Raw genomic sequence first — 20,886 nt, forward strand, 5'->3', positions numbered from 1 at the left:
TCTCTTTTAATCTTAGTGAGTCTAGCTAAGGGTTTGTCAATTTTGTTATATTCTGCATTCTTATATGGTGAGCGGGACCAGAGACCACACAGGACACCCCACATGACAAGTATGTCCTGTGTATTTTACTGCTAAAGTGTTACTTTTCCTTTGTCTATCTTGTCCCATGTGTTGTACAAAGAAATGTGTAGATTTTGTAATTAATGGGTTTGAATCCTGACCTTGCCATATACTACTGTGTGACTTTGGGCACGTTACCTAAGTTTTCTGAACCTGAATTCCTTACCTCACAAGCTAGTTTTGTTTATCAAGTAAGATAACGGATGTAAGGTATCTTTCAATGTCCACCATTAGGATGTAAGCCCCAGGAGGGTAGTGTTCATATCTTAAAGCTCTGTCACCTCCTCAACAGACTTGATTTCATAGTAAATATTTGATACCTACTTTTCCATGGACTGTAAAGGCTTGGAATTCATGTTTTTGGAACAGTAGGCTTCTTCAGAATGCATATAGACTTATCTTCCAGAGTCTTTGTCTCCAATATACCTAAATCTCTTTTGCTGGATCTGATTACAACTTTAACATGCTAATTAGCAAGTTAATGCCTTCCACATTCACAAACCATTTATTCATCAGAGATAGGGTTTCTTTAATTTTAATGCATAAACTCCACAGAAAAGACACATTTTCTGAAATCATTACTAATAATGACTTTTAAATGCAAAGTCTCCATTGGTTGCTTTTTTGTTGGTATGACACAAATAACAAGCAGCCACTACACCCATTGACAGAGATTACTCACTGTAAACTCATTAAAGCCTAGAATTATATTTATTGGGACATTGATTGAAAAAGCATGGGAAAGGAAAAGTAGGGAATATAGCAGTTGACACAAAAGTCTATACTAACACAGTGAATGTGATAGATGATCCTTAGATAAATGCACATCTTCTTATATACCTTTATATTTCCTTTATTCTTTCCCTTTCTATTGCATGTCTGAGGGTGATTGCTCTAAATGTTATATTTAAATAGTCATATTCTTCCAATGATATTAAAATATGTTACAAATACTATTTCTTTAACCTTTCATAATCCATAGGGCTCTGAAAGATTCATTTACATTTTATTTGTACAATTGTTTCAATGTGGTTAGCAGCTTCAGTTTCAAATGTGAAGAATTTTTAAGGAATATAAAAATCATCCTTATTCTTTACTTTCAATATATGAAAAAACAGTAAGTTTTTTTAAAAATTCATTTTCTAGAAGAATTCCACTTATTCTAAGCCTAGATAAAATCACCTAGGTAGGTTGGTGTAGTGGGAAAACATTGGGCTTAGAGACAGACAGACCAGAGTTGGATTTCTGTCTCTATCATGTGCTAACTACCATGTTTCCCTGAAAAATAAGACCTAGCCAGAAAATAAGCCCTAGCATGATTTTTCAGGATGACTTCCCCTGAACATGAGCCCTAATGCAGCTTGTGGAGCAAGAATTAATATAAGATCTGGTCTCATTTTGGGGGAAACACAGTATGTGACTCTGTAAATTTTTCAACCTCAGTTTCTTAACTGATTACAAAACTGAATGTATTATAAATTCTTTGAGTCTCAGTTTCTTAATTTATTATGTAAGAATAAGTGAAGAAATACCATTATTTTGAGACTCAAAGGAGATGCTAGATCTTAAAATACTTTAAAAATGTAAAAAATTATGTTAATTATACCCCAATACAGCTATTAACGTAAATGAATGTTTATTATGACACAATGTAGAAACAATTTGAGTAATTTTTCCTTCTTCTTTTTGAGGTGTAAAATGGTATCCTAAAATCTATACAACTTGAATATTCTTATTATGATTAAAAATAGGATCACAGATTGTCAGTGCTGAAATAGACCTTGGAGATAATCTAGTCTACCCCACATAATTGCATAGAAGCCAAGAAGGAAAAGGGACTTGCTTTTAGATTATGCAATTAGTGACGAAACCAGGATTGGCTCTCTGATATCCTTTCTTCCAGGCCAGTGCATTTCCTACTCTACAACAATGTCTCATCTCAATGGTCCTTTTGGGTTTTGTTATGAAACTACTGTCTATCCCAAAAGTTCCTTTAATTGCCCTGAACCAAGATATTGATATGTATTGTTAAGCAGGCTTCTCCTTTATGAAAGATCACTTTACATGAAGAGAATAAACTAGGAGGTAGTTCTTCCATACATTTTTACCTTCCTGCCAGTATCTTGTCAACTACTACATGACTACTGGGGCAATACATAGGAGAGTTGGGAAATGTGACCTAGTGTGGGGCATGCTTGTCTTTCTCAGAAATATGCAGGACTTATTCTTGTTGGGAGCAACAAAGAGAAAATAAATTATCAACTAATTATCACAGTGGTAGGTATTCCCTTACTGTTCATTTGATTCTCTTTCCCCTTACATAGTGATAGAATTTTACTGTCTACAAAGTACATTCACATTTATTATCTCAAGTTATTCTCACAGCAACTACATGAGGCAGGGATTATTATCCTCATATTACATATGAGAAAACTGAGGATCAGAGAGATTAATTACCCAAATTTGCATAGTAAATAAGAGGCAGAGCTGACATTTCAATTCAGATTCTCTGATTTCAAATCACGAGATCTTGCTGCTATAGCAAAGTTGCCTATAATTTTGGCACACTTACTGAACTCTGAAAAATATTAGTAAAGATGTAATTAAAAGTTAATAAATGCCATCCAGAATAAGTTCTAAGGCTGTAACTTCATAAGAATTGACTAATATTTCCACCTTTGAAACTATCTAAATGTTTCTAAATTATAAAAAATAAAAGAGGCTTAAATTCCTTAGACTGATCAAATGTCCAAAAGTATGAGACATGAGTTTAGAATCAGTTGACATGAACATTGCATTGCTGCTTTAGCTAAATAAATTCAACATATATCAAAATGGAAGGCTTCCTTTATACACTTACAAAGGGTATAAATGCTCTGGAAAATTTGGTTTACATTTATATAATATGTGGGAAAACGAAGAAGGAAAAAATAATAAAAAGTCAGAGCCACATCTATTTCATTACTTGAGAATGGTTGCTTCTATCTCCAGTGCTGATTTTTTCCTCAGTTGAATATATTGTGGTTGCTGAAGCATTTTCTGAATACTGTGTGAAAAAACTTTCCTGAGAAAACTAAAATGAAGTAGAGGTACAATTCTTCATAAGAAAACCATGAAATGATATAGTCAGTTTTCTCTTAGATATTTAGTACTCTCTATGTACAGTGTTAGAGTTCTGAGAGACCTATATCTAAAACAAAACTCCAAACTTAATAACTACATGAACTTAGGAAAGTAAAGTAACCCGCTCAAGATTGTTTCCTCTGTGTAACATGGAGATAACACTGTGTTTCTCCCAAAATAAGACATAGCTGGACAATCAGCTCTAATGAGTCTTTTGGAGCAAAAATTAATATAAGACCTAGTCTCATTTTACTATAAGACTGGGTAAAATATAATATAATATAATATAATATAATATAATATAATATAATATAATTAATATAATTAATATAATATAATATAATATAATATAATATAATATAATAAATACCGGGTCTTATTTTACTATAATATAAGACTAGGTCTTATATTAATTTTTGCTCCAAAAGACGCATTAGAGCTGATTGTCTGGCTAGGTCTTATTTTCAGGGAAACACAGTAGTATGTACCTCATAGGATTGTTATGAGGATTAAACAGGATAACACATGTAAAGCAGCTGGTATTTGATTAGTAAAGCTCAATAAAGAACAGTTCCTTTTCTCTCACTCCCTCCTAGGCTGGTTTCCTGTTACAAAAGCCTACGTATTTTTCAACCTAAGAAGATAATCTTATTAGCTGTGTACTTCAGATTTTCACCACTGCTTTGATAACTTTTCTGAAAGAAAGCTTAATTTTCTCATAAAAGTAGCCTCAGCTTTTTATATTATACAAATCATGATAATCTTCTCACTATAGTCTACACACACACACACACACACACACACACACACTCATCCTTTAATAACAATAACCACCAAAGTACCCACCTCTTAACATCTCAGACATTTCCAACTTCTGGCACAGATCCTCAGCAAGCTCAATTCTTTTTGAGGCCTGTACTCCACATCTGTATTTCTCATTTGTGTGGCTTATCCATCACATCGTGCCTTTTATTCTCTGTTGCTGAGGCAGCAATGTTCAAAAGAGTCCAAAGCCTTGGGAAAGGGAAATTCCAATAAAGTTGTATGAGCAGAAGGCAAACCTTCCTCTGAAACACATTTTACCCATTTAAAACTTCATACTATAGTCAGGGCAGCAGAGTTTTGGATCTCAAAGGTTGACAGTTCTTTTCAATAATTGTTGTAATTTGAGGTATAGCATTCTTATAGTTTTCTATATACTCGTTTCCTGACACTCAGAATCTCGCACACGCCTAAGAGAATTTATCTCATAACTGTGGATAAAACTCAGTCTAAAAGAATAGTAGTTGAATTATGTGCGTGTGCACATGTGTGCACACGCACATATACAATTTTTAAAGAAGAAAAATACAGACGAACAGTGAATTTAAGAACTACTTAATCTAGAGTTTTCATTGAGTAGCACAATGTTTCCAGATAGATCCTATGTAAAATTTTCAGATTAGTTACTAATATTTCCTCTTGTTGATCTTCTATGCAAAACAAAATAAGATCATAATCTTAAAGTATCACAATTCAGAATAAACATTAATTTCCTAATGATTTGAAATATATCAAATTTACACCTTGAGGAGACTTTTCTGTCCTTTAGTTCCTTCATGGTCCAATTAACTAAAATGTCACACATGCAGTTTACAAAGTTGACAGAAACAAGAAAAAAAATTGAACAAGACTAGCTTTGAAACTTTTACCCACTTCCTTTTATGGCACTCCAAAATAAATGAATGAATCATTCTTTTGGAAAATTTAGTGATTTTCAAATTTTCAAATTTTTTGGAAAATTTTAATGATTCCAAAATGCTAAATCATGGTCAGTGAGCAGGCATCTACACCATCCATGAAGTGGTCTCCCTAATAAGACAAGCGCCCATCTGACACCCTACAAAATCTTTACAACATTATTGATTATATTCCCCAAACTGTCTTTCCTATCCCCATGGAAATATTGTGATTACCAATTTGTGCCTTCTAATCCCCTCACCTTGCACTGTACACCTGAAGCTGAAGCTGAATAATATTGAATGTCAGCTATAATTTTATATATACATATAAATATATATACATACATATATACATCTATACATCTATCTATCTATCTATCTATCTATCTATCTATCTCTCTCTCTCTATATATATATATATATAGTCACGGGATCAGTGGAGTACAGCACAGGGAATAGAGTCAATGGAATTGTAACAGTTATATACAACGTTAGAGGGTAGCAGATTGGGGGAGGGGGTTATCACTTTGTGAGGTGTATAAATGTCTAACTATTGCATTGTTTTGTACACCTGAAACTAATTTTTAAAATGCTAAATCATTACACTAATAACCAATTAGTGTTTTCTAATTTTAAGGGTTCAAACATGTTTCTCATCTAGAAGTTAGGACACTAAATCATGGTCCAGGAGCAAACTATGGCCTAACAAAGGTTTGTGGAGGTCCTTATGATTACTCCCATTTCCTAGCTTTGGGTATTGTCCCATTCCCTGAATATTATTTTTAGTGGTGTGGTGACTATATTTTCCAAACTCCAAATTAGGCCATAAGATCTGACAAATGAGGTTTTTGTGTCACTTTTTGGTGCCAGATACAATCCAGTAGATGTAACTCTAATATTGAAAAAATAAATGGAACTTCTGGGACACTGATGATTTGGAGAGACAATAGGAGAGAATGTTTGAAATTAAGAAAGTCTTGAAAATTTGGTTACTGTATGAGTAGAACATCTGAGTCAATGATACTGGATAGGTGAAAAAAATCAGTTAAAAGTTAAGGCAGGAAAAACTGACAATAATATTTAACCTGAAATCATTAGAGAATATATTTCATAGTTCATTTAGACATGTAAATTTCCAGAAAATGGTATACAGTTTTATGCAAATACACCTATGACCCTCTATTAGATGTCAAACAAGTTCAAGAGTGAGATGCTGTTCTGGAGTTGATACCCTATGTATATTTTATCAGAATATTAGGGTTAGCTCAAGCTGGCATCACCAATCTGTAGTTAATATATTCCCATGAGGCACTGGCATCTGAGCTGGCCATATCAGCAACTATGTTGTTAGTTGTAGCTCCTTGTTGCCACAGTTACCGTGAAAAAAGGATCAACCTTATTTACCCACATCTTCTCATTCTACAGTTTTAGTGATTTATAGATGCAATAATTCTACAATTGTGGGCAGCCAAGACTTACAATCTGACTCTGAAGTCTAAGAGACTGTGAAGAATGTCCTCAATAGTTTTCATTCTGCTAAACTAAGCTTCTTAGGACAGGGTGAGTCTTGTTCATCCCTAAGACCCCGGTGCTAAGCTTCACACTAGCAGATGTTCCACAAATATATGCTAAATAGCTTATAAGATCCAAAAGGAACGAGGAATTTTCCTGACCTTCCAAGTTTTTCCTTCTTGTCTTGATCACTGAATAGCAGCTATTTCCTTGAGTAGATTGTCATAAACAAGCAGGATAAGAAGCAATGTTTTGAAGCAGCAGATAAAGTTATTCACACAATGCTGCAAATGGGAATGTATGTCTTGGAGGAGCTGCTATTCACCTACCTTCCTGTGTGCCCAGGATGAGGGAGATAGGTGGTCATTATCTCTCTTTCCAAGTGCCACCTATGAAACTCCTGGTCCTTAAAAGAAGCAGTAGTATCTTGTAACTTGGCTATTTAGGCTACTTCCTTATAGAGGGATTAGAAGAAGCACAGTTGGTAACTATTGACTATGTGCCCCCCCCCTTAAAGTGAAATCTTGCTAGAGTACAGAAGGTAGTGAACAGGGTTAAGAAAGTGTATCAGTCTTCACTAACTTTCGAGAAATCTAATCTACAATGGTCTGACTGGACGGGGGTGGGGGGAGGGAGAGAGAAAGAAAGAGAGAGAGAGAGAGAGAGAGAAAGAGAGAGAGAGAGAGAGAAGCAAATTAAAATAAACATGATCTAGAAATAACAAAGAATAAATACATAAACAACAGGATCCCAAGAATTTTCTAAATTTCATGAGCAAATTAAAGGGCTACCTATCAGGACAGATGACCATCCCAAGGAAGAAACAAATCTCTATTAGAAGAAGAAACCAAATCTATAAACTTTGTTTCCTATTTCCCAGTTGGAAAGAAGAATCATTCCCCTTTGTACAGCTGATAAATCAGAAATCATTTCCCCCGATGGGAAAAATACCCTTTCCTTTGCATATGTATGTATATAACTTCTAAATGTAACAAGGAATATATCACTACAGTAGACAATTCATATGTAGTAAATCATTAGTATAAGTTAAACCAATAAAAGCCAAACAGATCCAAATTGTGACTGTTAAGTAGTCTAATGCTGTGCACTAGTTCAATGATTGACTTAGTTTTGCATATTTTCTTTGGTGGCATTACCTTTGTATAGTTTTGTTTTATGTTCTTATACAAATATTGCTTTAAGAAGGTCACTAAACCAAACAGAAGAAGTCTGTACAATCTTGGATCACAATTTACATGTGTAAATACTAATAATATTTTCTCATAATAAAGATATGTTCCAATCTTAAGACTCTGAGTTTAGCCATTTAAGAGTAACAGATGGACTGGATATTTTTGTGCCCCAAATCTCTTATTGGAGTCCAGAAGCCAAGAAATAGAATTCAAAAACAGAGCATAAATATTGTTGGTGTGCTAAAAAGTAAACAGTTATGATGATATTCTTGCCACCTCTTATCAAACACGAATCAACATTCTAAGAATGTCCAAATGTATCAACTATTATTTACGACTTAAAGGAGCTCTCAGGCTACAGTCTTCTTTAATATGAGAAAACATTAACAGAAAAAAATCAGATTTCAGAAAATGTATTTTCATGCATTCAATCAGAAAAAGAAATTAAAATGCCAATAAAAAGTCATACAAATATAGTTTACCAAGCAATTCCATATATTTACCTCATTTGAGTTTCAGAACCAACATATTAAACAAACAAGGTAAATATTATTTACTTATTACCTAAATTAGGAAACTGAGGTCTTGAAATGTTATGGGACTTATTCCATGTTATGAAACTGCACTGGAATACAGCTTTTCTGACCCCTAGTACTCTTTTAGTTCTGAGAAGTATTCCACTGTATGTATATACTACCATTTGTTTATTCGTTTACCTGTTGATGAGCCTTTAGGTTATTTCCAGTTTTATTTAAAAAGGTGCTGTATTGTATACAAATATGTGTATGGACATGTGCTATCATTTCTTTTAGTTAAATAACTATGAGTGTAATGCTTGGTTCCTATGGTAGTTCTACATTTAACTTTTCAAAGAGCTGCCAAATTGTGTTCCAAACTAGTTGCAACAATTTACATTCTCATCAGCAGTGTATGTATAAGTTCTATTTTCTCTACATTCTTGCTAACATTTTTTATGGTCAGGTTTTTTGTTTTTTGTTTTTTTTTAATTTTAGTCATTCTATTAGGTATGTAGTAGTACCTCAATGTGGTTTTTTGTTTTTAGATATTTTTATTAAAAATATACATAACATTGGGCCGGCCCAGTGGCTCAGGCGGTTAGGGCTCCATGCTCATAACTCCGAAGGCTGAGGGTTCAATTCCCAGGTGGGCCAGTGGGCTCTCATATACAAGGTTGTTGATTCAACTCTTCGAGTCCCACAAGGGATGGTGGGCAGCGCCCCCTGCAACTAAGATTGAACACCACACCTTGCGCTGAGCTGCCTCCCGGATTGCTCAGTTGGTTGGAGCACGGGCTCTCAACCACAGGTTGCCAGTTTGATTCCTCGAGTCCCTCAAGGGATGGTGGGCAGCGCCCCATGCAACTAAAATTGAACACGACACCTTGGGCTGAGCTGTCGCTGAGCTCCTGGATGGCTCAGTTGGTTGGAAGCCATCTTCACAACCACAAGGTTGCCGATCCGACTCCCGCGAGGGATGCTGTGCTGTGCCCCCTGCAACTAGAAAAAGACAACTGGACTTGGAGCGGAGCTGCGCCCTCCACAACTAAGACAGAAAGGACAACAATTTGAAGCTGAACGGCACCCTCCACAAGTAAGATTGAAAGGACAACTTGACTTGGAAAAAAGCCTGGAAGTACACACTGTTCCCCAGTAAAGCCCTGGTCCCCTTTCCCAACAAAATCTTTATATACATAGCTAACATCAAAATGGCGGCGTGAGGTGAGCCTCTGTAAATCTACCCTGGAATTTACAACTAATCAAACAACTATAACTCCACAAATGACTCCCTGCACAGCACATAGGCAAGATGAAGAGGCCCACTACAGAATTCACGTAAAGGTGGGAGAATCGCTCCACAGGGAGAGGAGGGAAGGGAGAAGTGCGGAGGCGGAGTCACGCGGGCGCAGGACGCAGACCTAGTTAAGTGCTCCGAGCTTGCTGCATCCTGGAACTACCGAAGGTGTGGGAGAGGGAAGAACTCGGACTGCTAGGGCTCCTCTTATGGCCCACAGGGCTGAAGGAACAGCATATAAAATGGCTGAACCCAACGCTAATGGCAGAGACCTCGGAGAAAAGACTGAGGGAAGAAGGCTGAAAACAGTGATTTAAGCCCTCACTGCTGAGCTGAGAACAGAAGGCTAAGGCACTGAGACAAGCTGCCCACTCCCTGCCCTCCCAGAGCTCGCCCCGACCCCACCTGCCCGGTGCTAGAAGCAGAACAGTAGCAGTATCAGACCAAAAGAACAGAATATTTGCTGTTCTGAGAACTGTGGACCGCAGACACAGATTCACAGCCCAACTAGTTCTGGAAAAGGGGAGGGAGCTGTGGAAGCACGACCGGCTGTGGTGGTGGTCGCTGCCATTGCTCTGGGACACCTCTCACAACTCACCCCGCCCCTGGCCCCATCTCTCTGGGTGGATCCCTGCAGGAGTAAACAGAACTGATGAAACATATGTGCTCTGATTCTGGTGCAGGAAGAGCTTTGGAACTTCAAAAGCTCTCAGCATACTCACACGGACACTGCGCCCTGTAACCCAGGCGAACTATTAACAGAGGAGAAGCCCGTCCCCCAGGAAATCGCCCCATTGTGTGAGAAGCTGGAATAGTGCAGAGAAAACATAGCACTACAGTGTGAGAGAGACAAAAAGGCTGCAGTCGGAGAGAAAATAAAACATTCTACCAACAAGTACTGGAAAACAAAAGAAAGACCTCTTCCTATCAACCTGTTGCAGAAGCCACTCCTGTAGATGTCTAGGAAGAGAAATAATAAATCAGTAATTGCCATGAATAACCAAGGCAACAAGATAGCTCAGAAAGAAAGTGAAAAGTCTCCAGAAAAGGAACTTAAAGATATGGAAATATGTGACTTAAATGACAGAGAATTCAAGATTGCAGTTCTGAAAAAACTCAATGAGATGCAAGAAAACACAGAAAGGCAGTTAAATGAACTCAGAAACACAATCAAAGAACAACATGAGCATTTTACGAAAGAGATTGAAATTTTAAAAAGAACCAAATAGAATTTCTGGAGATTAAGAACTCAATAGAAGAAATTAAGAATGAAATAACCAGCTTAGGTAGTAGAGTTGACCAGATGGAGGAAAGAATCAGTGACATCGAAGATAGAAACCTGGAAATGACACAGATGGAAGAAGAAAGAGACTTGAGACTTAAAAGAAATGAAAGAACTTACAAGAACTTTCTGACTCCATCAGAAAGAGCAATATAAGAATAATGGGCATACCAGAAGGAGAAGAAAGAGAGAAGGAACAGAGAATATATTCAAACAAATTGTCGATGAGAACTTCCCAACCTTGTGGACAGAACTGGACCCTCGAATCCAAGAACCAAATAGAACACCTAGTTACCTCAATCCCAACAGGCCTTCTCCAAGGCATACTGTATTGAAGCTGTCTAAAATCAACGAAAAACAAAGAATCCTCAAGGCAGCCAGAGAAAAGAAGACGGTAACTTACAAAGGAAAGCCCATTAGATTATCATCAGATTTTTCAACAGAAACTCTACAAGCCAGGAGGGAGTGGAACCAAATATTCAAACTATTGAAAGAGAGAAATTATGAGCCAAGAATAATATATCCAGCAAAGATATCCTTTAGATATGAAGGAGGAATAAAGACCTTTCCAGACATACAGAAGCTGAGGGAATTTTCTAATACACGACCTGCACTACAAGAAATACTAAAGGAGGCTATTCAACCACCATCAACAGGGACAATTTGTGGCAACCAAAACATAAAAAGGGGGAGAGTAAAGGCCTGAACCGGAATATGGAATGGAGAAAGTAAGCATGCTGAAGAAAATGGAATACTCTAAATATCAAACTTTCTTTTACATAAACTTAAGGGTAACCACTCAAAAAAAAATCCAGAATTGAAATATATACTGTAATAAAAGAAGAAACAGAGGGAAACATCATAGAATACCACCACACAGAAATAATAGACAACAACAAAAAGGCAAAGAAACAATGGAGACACAGCCTTACCAGAAAATTAAAGATATGATGACAGGAAATCCTCACATATCAATAATCACCCTAAATGTAAATGGACTGAACTCACCAATAAAAAGGCACAGAGTAGCAGATTGGATCAAACAACTAAATCCAACCATATGCTGTCTCCAAGAGACACATCTCAGCTACAAGGACAAGCATAGACTCAAAGTGAAAGGGTGGAAATTGACACTCCAAGCAAATGGTACCCAGAGAAAATCAGGTGTAGCCATAATGATATCAGATGAAACAGACTTCAAGGTGAAAAAGATAACAAGAGACAAAGATGGACATTTCATAATGGTGAAGGGGACTATACAACAAGAAGACATAACAGTCATCAATATTTATGCCCCCAATCAGGGAGCACCGAAATATACCAAGCAACTACTAACAGAACTAAAGGGAGAAATTGACCAAAACACAATTATACTAGGGGACTTAAATACATCATTGACAGCTATGGATAGATCATCCAAACAGAAAATAAATAACGAAATAGTAGCCCTAAATGACACATTAGATGAAATGGACATAATTGACATTTATAGAGCACTTCATCCTAAAACATCAGACTATACATTCTTTTCTAGTGTACACGGAATGTTCTCAAGGATAGACCATATATTGGGACATAAAATCAGCCTCAGCAAATTTAAGAAGATTGAAATCATACCAAGCATATTCTCTGATCACAAGGCTTTGAAATTGGATATCAACTGCAAAAAGAAAGCAGGAAAACACACAAATACATGGAGATTAAACAACATACTTCTAAAGAACGACTGGGTCAAAGAAATTAGAGGAGAGATCAAAAGATACATAGACACAAATGAAAATGAAAATACATCCTACCAAAATTTTCGGATGCAGCGAAAGCAGTTTTAAGAGGGAAATTTATCTCATTACAGGCCTATCTCAAGAAACAAGAAAACTCCCAAATAAATAACCTCATGTTACACCTTAAAGAACTAGTAAAAGAAGAACAAGTAAAACCCAAGGTGAGCAGAAGAAAGGAAATAACAAAAATTAGAGCAGAACTAAAAGAAATAGAGAACAAAAAGACAATAGAAAAAATTAATGTGACAAAGAGCTGGTTCTTTGAAAAGATTAACAAAATTGACAAACCCTTGGCTAGACTTACTAAGATAAAAAGAGAGAAGACACTGATTAACAAAATCAGAAACGAAAAAGGGGAAGTTATCACGGACACCACAGAAATACAAAGGATCATCCAAGAATACTATGAAGGACTATATGCCACCAAATTCAACAACCTAGAAGAAATGGACAAGTTCTTAGAAACATATAGCCTTCCAAGGCTGAACCATGAAGAACTGGAAAATCTAAACAGACCGATCACCAGTAACGAAATTGAATCAGTCATCCAAAACCTTCCCAAAAGCAAAAGTCCGGGACCAGATGGCTTCACTAGTGAATTCTACCAAACCTTCAAAGAGGATCTAATACCAATCCTGCTCAAACTCTTCCAAAAATTGAAGAAGAGACAGTACTCCTAACTCATTTTATGAGGCCAACATTACCCTGATACCAAAACCTGGTAAGGACAGCACAAAAAAGAAAACTACAGACCAATATCTCTGATGAATACCGATGCAAAAATCCTAAATAAAATTCTAGCAAATCGAATACAACAATGCATTAAAAAGATTATTCATCACGACCAAGTGGGGTTCATCCCGGGGCACAAGGATGGTTCAACATCCGAATCCATCAATGTGATACATCACATAAACAAAATAAAGGACAAAAATCATATGATTATATCAATTGATGCAGAAAAGCATTTGACAAGATACAACATCCATTTATGATTAAAACACTTAATAAAATAGGTATAGAAGGAAAATACCTTAACATAATAAAGGCCATATATGACAAGCCCTCTGCTAATCTCATAATTAATGGTGAAAAACTGAAGCCCTTTGCTCTACGTTCAGGAACACGACAGGGCTGTCCCCTATCACCTCTGCTTTTCAACATAGTGTTGAAAGTCCTTGCCAGAGCAATCAGGCAAGAGAAAGAAATAAAAGGCATCCAAATTGGGAATGAAGAAGTTAAATTATCACTCTTTGCAGATGACATGATGCTATATATAGAAAACCCTAAAGACTCCACCAAAAAGCTATTAGAAACAATCAACAAATACAGTAAAGTTGCTGGCTACAAAATCAACATACAAAAGTCCATTGCTTTCCTATATACTAACAATGAAATCTCAGAAAAAGAAATACAAAAAACAATTCCTTTTGCAATTGCAGCAAAAAGAATAAAATACCTAGGAATAAACTTAACCAAGGATGTGAAAGACCTATATGCTGAAAACTATAAGACATTTTTGAAAGAAATTGAAGAAGACACAAAGAAATGGAAAGACATTCCGTGCTCATGGATTGGAAGAATCAACATAGTTAAAATGGCCATATTACCCAAAGCAATATACAGATTCAATGCAATCCCCATCAAAATCCCAATGGCATATTTTAAAGAAATAGAACAAAAATCATCAGATTTGTTTGGAACCAAAAGACCCCGAATAGCCAAAGCAATCTTAAGAAAAAGAACAATAATGGAGGTATCACACTTCCTGACTTTGGCTTGTACTACAGGGCTACAATAATCAAAACAGCATGGTATTGGCAGAAAAACAGACACATAGACCAATGGAATAGAATTGAGAACCCAGAAATAAAACCACATAAATATGGACAGATAATTTTGACAAAGAAGCTAAAAACATACAATGGAGCAAAGACAGCCTCTTCAATAAATGGTGCTGGGAGAATTGGATAGCCACGTGCAAAAGAATGAAACTGGACTGCTATTTGTCACCATGTACCAAAGTTAATTCAAAATGGATCAAAGACTTAAGCATAAGACCTGACACAATAAACTGCATAGAAGAAAACATAGGTACTAAACTTATGGACCTTGGGTTCAAAGAGCATTTTATGAATTTGACTCCAAAGGCAATGGAAGTAAAAGCTAAAATAAACGAATGGGACTATATGAAACTTAAAAGCTTCTGCACAGCAAAAGAAACCATTGACAAAATAAAGAGGCCACCAACTGAATGGGAGAAGATTTTTGCAAACAGTGCCTCCGATAAGGGGCTAATATCCAGAATATACAAGGAACTCATGCAACTCAACAACAGTAAAACAACCCAATTGAAAATGGGCAGAGGACTTGAAGAGACATTTCTCCAAAGAGGACATACAAATGGCAAATAGACATATGAAAAAATGCTCAACATCACTAATCATCAGAGAAATGCAAATCAAAACCACAATGAGATATCACCTCACCCCAGTCAGAATGGCTATCATCAACAAGACAAATAGTAACAAATGTTGGAGAGGCTGTGGAGAAAAAGGAACCTTCATACACTGTTGGTGGAATGCAGACTGGTGCAGCCGCTATGGAAGGCAGTGTGGAGGTTCCTCAAAAAATTAAGACTAGAATTACCGTATGAGCCAGCAATCCCTCTCCTGGGTATCTCCCAAAAAAATCTGAAAACATTTATAGATAAAGACACATGTGCTCCAATGTTCATTGCAGCTTTGTTTACGGTGGCCAAGACTGGAAACAGCCAAAATGTCCTTCGATAGATGAATGGATAAAGAAGTTGTGGTATATATATACAATGGAATACTATTCAGCAGTAAGAAAAGATGATATAGGAACATTTGTGACAACATGGATGGATCTTGAGTGTAATGCTGAGCGAAATAAGTCCGACAGAAAAAGCAGAGAACCATGTGATTTCACTGATATGTGGTACATAAACCTAAAACAACAAAAGAACAAGACAAACAAATGAGAAACAGAAACTCATAGACACAGACAATAGTTTAGTGGTTACCAGAGGGTAAGGGGGGTGGGGGTTGGGAGATGAGGGTAAGGGGGATCAAATATATGGTGATGGAAGAATTGACTCTGGGTGGTGAACACACAATGGGATTTATAAATGATGTAATGCAGAATTGTACACCTGAAATCTATGTATTTTACTAACAATTGTCACCCCAATAAATTTTTTAAAATATGCAAAAATTTATGCCACAAATGTTTATCAGTTTTATTTATAATGCAAAATAAAAATGACTTGCCTAAATGTCTAACAATCGGGAAGTTATTACATAAACGATAGTATAATTATTGAATTGGTTATTACACAGCCATCAAAAATGTTTACAAATAATTTTAATGACATGGAGGAAACTTTTAAATAAAAACAATGTTAATGAAAAACGGAGAATGAAATTGTTTATCAGTATGATCTAAAATTATGTAGAGCAATATGGATAGAAGGAAAGAAATTCTCTGAAATGATAACTGGTTATCTCAGGCACTGGTAAGGAGTCACTGATGATTTATTGATTTTCTTATTTATATTTTTTGAAGTGTTCTTTTTTTCAGTTCTTTTTTTAATGGATTATTGATATGTATTCTATTTTTAAATTAAAGTTTATTGGGGTGACTTTAAGAGGGAAATTTATATCATTACAGGCCTATCTCAGGAAACAAGACAAATCCCAAATAAATAACCTCACGTTACACCTTAAAGAACTAGAAAAAGAAGAACAAATGAAACCCAAGTCAGAAAGAAGTTTTCTACCACAAATATGTTACTTTTATAATCAGAATAGAACTTTGTTTAAAGAATATCATTCCCAAGCCGGATCCTGCAGCTTCCAGAGGCAGAGCGCTGTCAGGACCCCAGTTCTCTGCTGCTGCCCTATTCTGGGCAGGACTTCAGGGCCAGAGCCATGAGTCTGGGGCAGTGGGGTCCGGCCAGTTGGGCCGCGTGTCTCTCTCCAGCCAGAGATCCGTGAGCAGAGAGGGAAGAGGGCAAAGAAACAAATCCACTAGATGCAACCTCAGACTCCTGCCTCCTGCAAGAAGCAAGGGATCAACAAAAACAAAATGGCACGTCCCGGTCTCCTGCTTTGCCTGCTGTCAGCAAATGTTGTCTCTGTGCTGGGTGGGAGTTCCTGTCATAAAGGCAGGTGTCATAGGGACCCCAGAAACATCCACCCCACCATCATCCTGGTGCTGATGGATGAGCAGTTCATGGAGCTCAGTTCCATGCAGGTGATGAACAAGATCAGGTGCATCACAGTGCAGGGCAGGGAGCCCTTCATCAATGCCTTGGTGACTAGGCCCATTAGTTGCCCCTTGTGCTCCGCTCTCCTAACCAGGAAGTACATCCACAACCACAACACCTACACCAACAACAAGAATTGCTCCTTGCCCTCCTAGCAGGTACAGCATGAGAGCCATACCCTTGCCATGTACGTCAACAGCACAGGCTACCAGACAGTTTTCTTTGGGAAGTAACTGACTGAATACATTGGCTCCTATGTGCCACCAGGCTGGATGGAGTCAGTCAGCCTCTTTAAAAACTCCTGCTTATAACTCCATGCTCTACTGAAACAGGGTGAAGGAGAAGCATGGCTTTGACTACTCCAAGGATTCCCGGACATCATCAGCAATGACAGCGACATTTTCCCACACGTCCAAGATGTACCTGCACTGGCCAGCCCTAATGGTCATCAGCCAGGCAGTCCTACAAAGCCCCAGGACTTAGGCCTTCAGTACTTACGCCTCTTCCACAAAGTGTCGCAGCACATCACTTGGAGCTACAACTATACGCACAACCCTGACAAGCACTGGATCATGCACTACACGAGGCCCATGAAACCCATCCATGGAATTCACCAACATGCTGCAGCAGAAGCGCCTGCAGACCCTCATGTCTGTGGATGACTCCATGGAGACAATTTACAACATGCTGGTGGAGACAGGTGAGCTGGACAATACCTACATCATGTACACCGCTGACCACGGCTACCACATAGGCTAGTTCAGCCTGGTGAAGGGTAAGTCCATGCCTCCATGCCGTATGAGTTTAACATCAGGGTCTGGTTCTACTGAGGGGCCCCAACATGGAGGCTGGCTCGCTGAATCCCCACATTGTCCTCAACACTGACCTGACCCCCGCCATCCTGGACATTGCAGGTCTGGACATCCCATTGGATATGGATGGGGAATCCATCTTCAAGTTTCTGGACACAGAGCAGCGGGTGAATCAGTTTCACTTGAAAAAGAAGATAAGGCTCTGGTGGGACTCCTTCTTGGTGGAAAGAGTCAAACTGCTACACAACAGAGACAATGACAAGGTGGATGCCCAGGACAACTTCCTACCCAAGTACCAGCACGTGAAAGACCTGTGCCAGCATGCCAAATACCAGACCGCGTGTGGGCAGCTGGGACAGAAATGACAGTATGTGAAGGATACCATGGGGACACCGAAGGTGCACAAGTGCAAGGGCCTGGCCCAGCCTGGGGGCAGAGCCCCGTCCAACCTGGTACCCAAGTACTATGGGCAGGGCAGCGAGACCTGCACCTGTGATGCTGGGGACTACCTGCCTGGACATCAGAAAAAGTTCTTCAAGAAGCACAAGGCCGGCTATCCCTGTAATCATTCCATCCACTCAGTGGCCGTCGAGATGGATAGCGAGGTACACCATGTAGATCTGGATGATGTGTCCCAGTTCCACAACCTTACCAAGAAGCACTGACCAGGTCCCTGAGGACCAAGGACAGCAGGGACTTCAGTGGCACTGGAGGCCTTCTGGACTACTCAGCCTCCAACCCATTAAAGTCACACATCGGTGCTACATCTTAGAGAACAACACGGTCCACTGTGACTTGGACTTGTACAAGTCCCTGCAGGCCTGCAAAGAACACAAGCTGCACATTTACCATGAGATCGAAACCCTGCAAAACAAAATTAAGAATCTGATGGAAGTCCAAGGTCACCCGAAGAAAAACCGGCTAGAAGAATGTAATTGTCACAAAATCACCACACCCAGCACAAAGGCCACCTCAAGCATAAAGGCACCAGTCCACATCCTTTCTGAAGGGGCTGCAAGAGAAGGACAAGGTGTAACTGTTGCAGGAGCAGAAGAGGAAACTTCGCAAGCTGCTCAAGCGACTGCAGAACAACAGTGCAGCATGTCAGACTTCACGTGCTTTACCCATGACAACCAGCACTGGCAGACTGCACCTCTCTGGATACTGGAGACCTTCTCTGTCTGCACCAGCACCAATAACAACATGCACTGGTGCATGAGGACAATCAAGGAGACCAACAATTTCCTCTTCTGTGAATTTGCAATTGGCTTCCTCAAATACTTTGATTTCAACACAAACTGATACCAGTTGATGCATTCAGTGAATACACTGGACAGGGAAGTCCTCAGACAGCTACATGTACAGTTCATGGAGCTGAGAAGTTGCAAGGGTTACAAGCAGTGTAACCCCTGCATCCAAACATGGACCTGTGACAAAGACGGAGGGAACTATGAGCAGTACATGTAGTTTCAGCACTGAAAGTGCCCAGAAATAAAGAGACTTTCTTCCAAATCACTGGGACAACTGTGAAAAGGCTGGGAAAGTTAAGCAGCACGAGATGTACCTACTAAAACAGAGGCATCATCTGACTGTACAGACAATGAGAAAACGGATATGATTTCAAGCATATGAAATCAACCTATGCTGTTGGCCAGGAGATCTGAGAGACACAGAACTTGATTTCAGTCAACATGGCAAATTCTCTGGAAGAGAACCACCAGGAGTAATGATACTTCAGGTAGTCTATCTTTGCCCCTGCTTTTACTTTGGATTATACCTCACTGGCTGCACAAAATGCATTTTCATATCAAAAAGTCACCACTGACCCTCTCTGAGAGACTCACAAGGGAAAAAGAACAAAGAGAAAGATTTCTTGGAAATTTCCCTCATGAGTGAAAAGTCATTGGATTTTTTTTTTTTTTAATCATAAGGCAAGAAGCCTGTTTTAAATCCTCTTATTTTTTGGGTTGTCACAAAGAAGGAACTAAGTAGTAGGACAGAGGCAACTTACAGATGCTAGAAATGTTGCACAGAATTTGACAGGGAGTCAACAGCACAAAAGAAGTGACACTTCTCTAGCACTATAACCCTGGCTGCCTCTGAAGGAACTAAATTCACTGTATATGCATGACTATTTATATGAAAACAGCATGGGAACTTTCAGGAGAGTCTAACTAATAAGAAAACCCAATTTTCAAGAATGGTGGTGTCAATAAATGCTCTGTGGACAGTGTAAGAGGAAAAAAATTAAAAACAAATATTATTCCCTTTAATTAAGGTGTTGCTATGTTATCTATTTTTTATTATAAATTTTTCTCATCTCCTTTCCCAACAAAACTATAAGAAGCCTAAGGACAAATGGTATATGTTTTTTTAAAACATATCTGACAAAATTTGGCATAGGACTCTTGTTCAAATTTTTCTAGAAAGCTTCCTAATCCGGTGCTATAATGTTCCTTAAACATACTACAAGCACATAAATATTCATGCAGAGCTACTTTTAAGGGGGAAGATGTTGCTACCTCTTTCTCAGAGTCATATAAGCCAGACCAACAATAAGGAATCTCATAAAGCAGTAGAGGTCAATAGCTAGTTTTTAACAAAGCAGGATGAATTTAATGTCCAAATGAAGTAAAATATATGCATGCATTTTAAGTTTCCATACTAGTAAAAGGCACCTTATATTCTCTATATGCTTTTTTTAAAATCAGTGTATCACTTCCCACTTCCCCTGAATGTGATACAAGAAATCCATTGCACAATCTATTTCGACGGTGAAAAGCCAGGAAAGAAAAAGAAAAGGGAAAATATGAAGTGTAAGGAAAAAATATGGTGAATGTTTAAATTAAAAAAGCATTTATTACAGTAAAAGACACATTACCATTAATCCCCCTCAAAATACTCCTCCTCACTTAAAACATACTTATCCCATCATTCTTGCCACTTTCTGAGGCATTTCTGGAAGTCCTCTTTCGTGTCTTTAGTTGCACTGTTGTGGCTGCCTCGATGTCCTGAATCGATTCAAAATGTTTTCCTTTCATGGTCATTTTGACTTTGGGGAAGAGCCAGAAGTCACATGGTGCCAGATCCAGTGAATAAGGTGGATGAGGACACACTGTAATGTTTTCATTTGATCGAAATTGCTGAACCAGAAGCAACTTGTGAAACGGAGCATTGTCATGATGGAGGATGAAGTAAAGACACTCACAAAAGATGATTCCAGAACTCCTTCAGAAAGT

General features: G+C 38.1%; 1 protein-coding gene and 1 pseudogene across 2 annotated transcripts in view; one reads left to right on the forward strand and one right to left on the reverse strand.

Annotated features, from left to right (window-relative positions):
• The window catches only part of ZC3H12B (zinc finger CCCH-type containing 12B), a 191,055-nt gene that overhangs the window by 116,081 nt on the left and 54,088 nt on the right, over positions 1–20,886 (reverse strand). Inside the window, exon 2 of one of the 2 annotated variants that reach the window (XM_074323581.1) lies at positions 4,090–4,257. The exons of the other annotated variant lie outside the window; for it this stretch is intronic. The gene's annotated coding sequence lies outside the window, so the exon portion shown is untranslated. The remainder of the gene's footprint in view (positions 1–4,089; positions 4,258–20,886) is intronic. 2 annotated transcript variants of the gene reach the window in all.
• On the forward strand, positions 16,575–19,195 carry LOC109439766 (extracellular sulfatase Sulf-2; annotated as a pseudogene).

The sequence above is a fragment of the Rhinolophus sinicus genome, chromosome X, assembly GCF_036562045.2.
Source record: "Rhinolophus sinicus isolate RSC01 chromosome X, ASM3656204v1, whole genome shotgun sequence".
In the NCBI taxonomy this organism is placed as follows: Eukaryota; Metazoa; Chordata; class Mammalia; order Chiroptera; family Rhinolophidae; genus Rhinolophus; species Rhinolophus sinicus.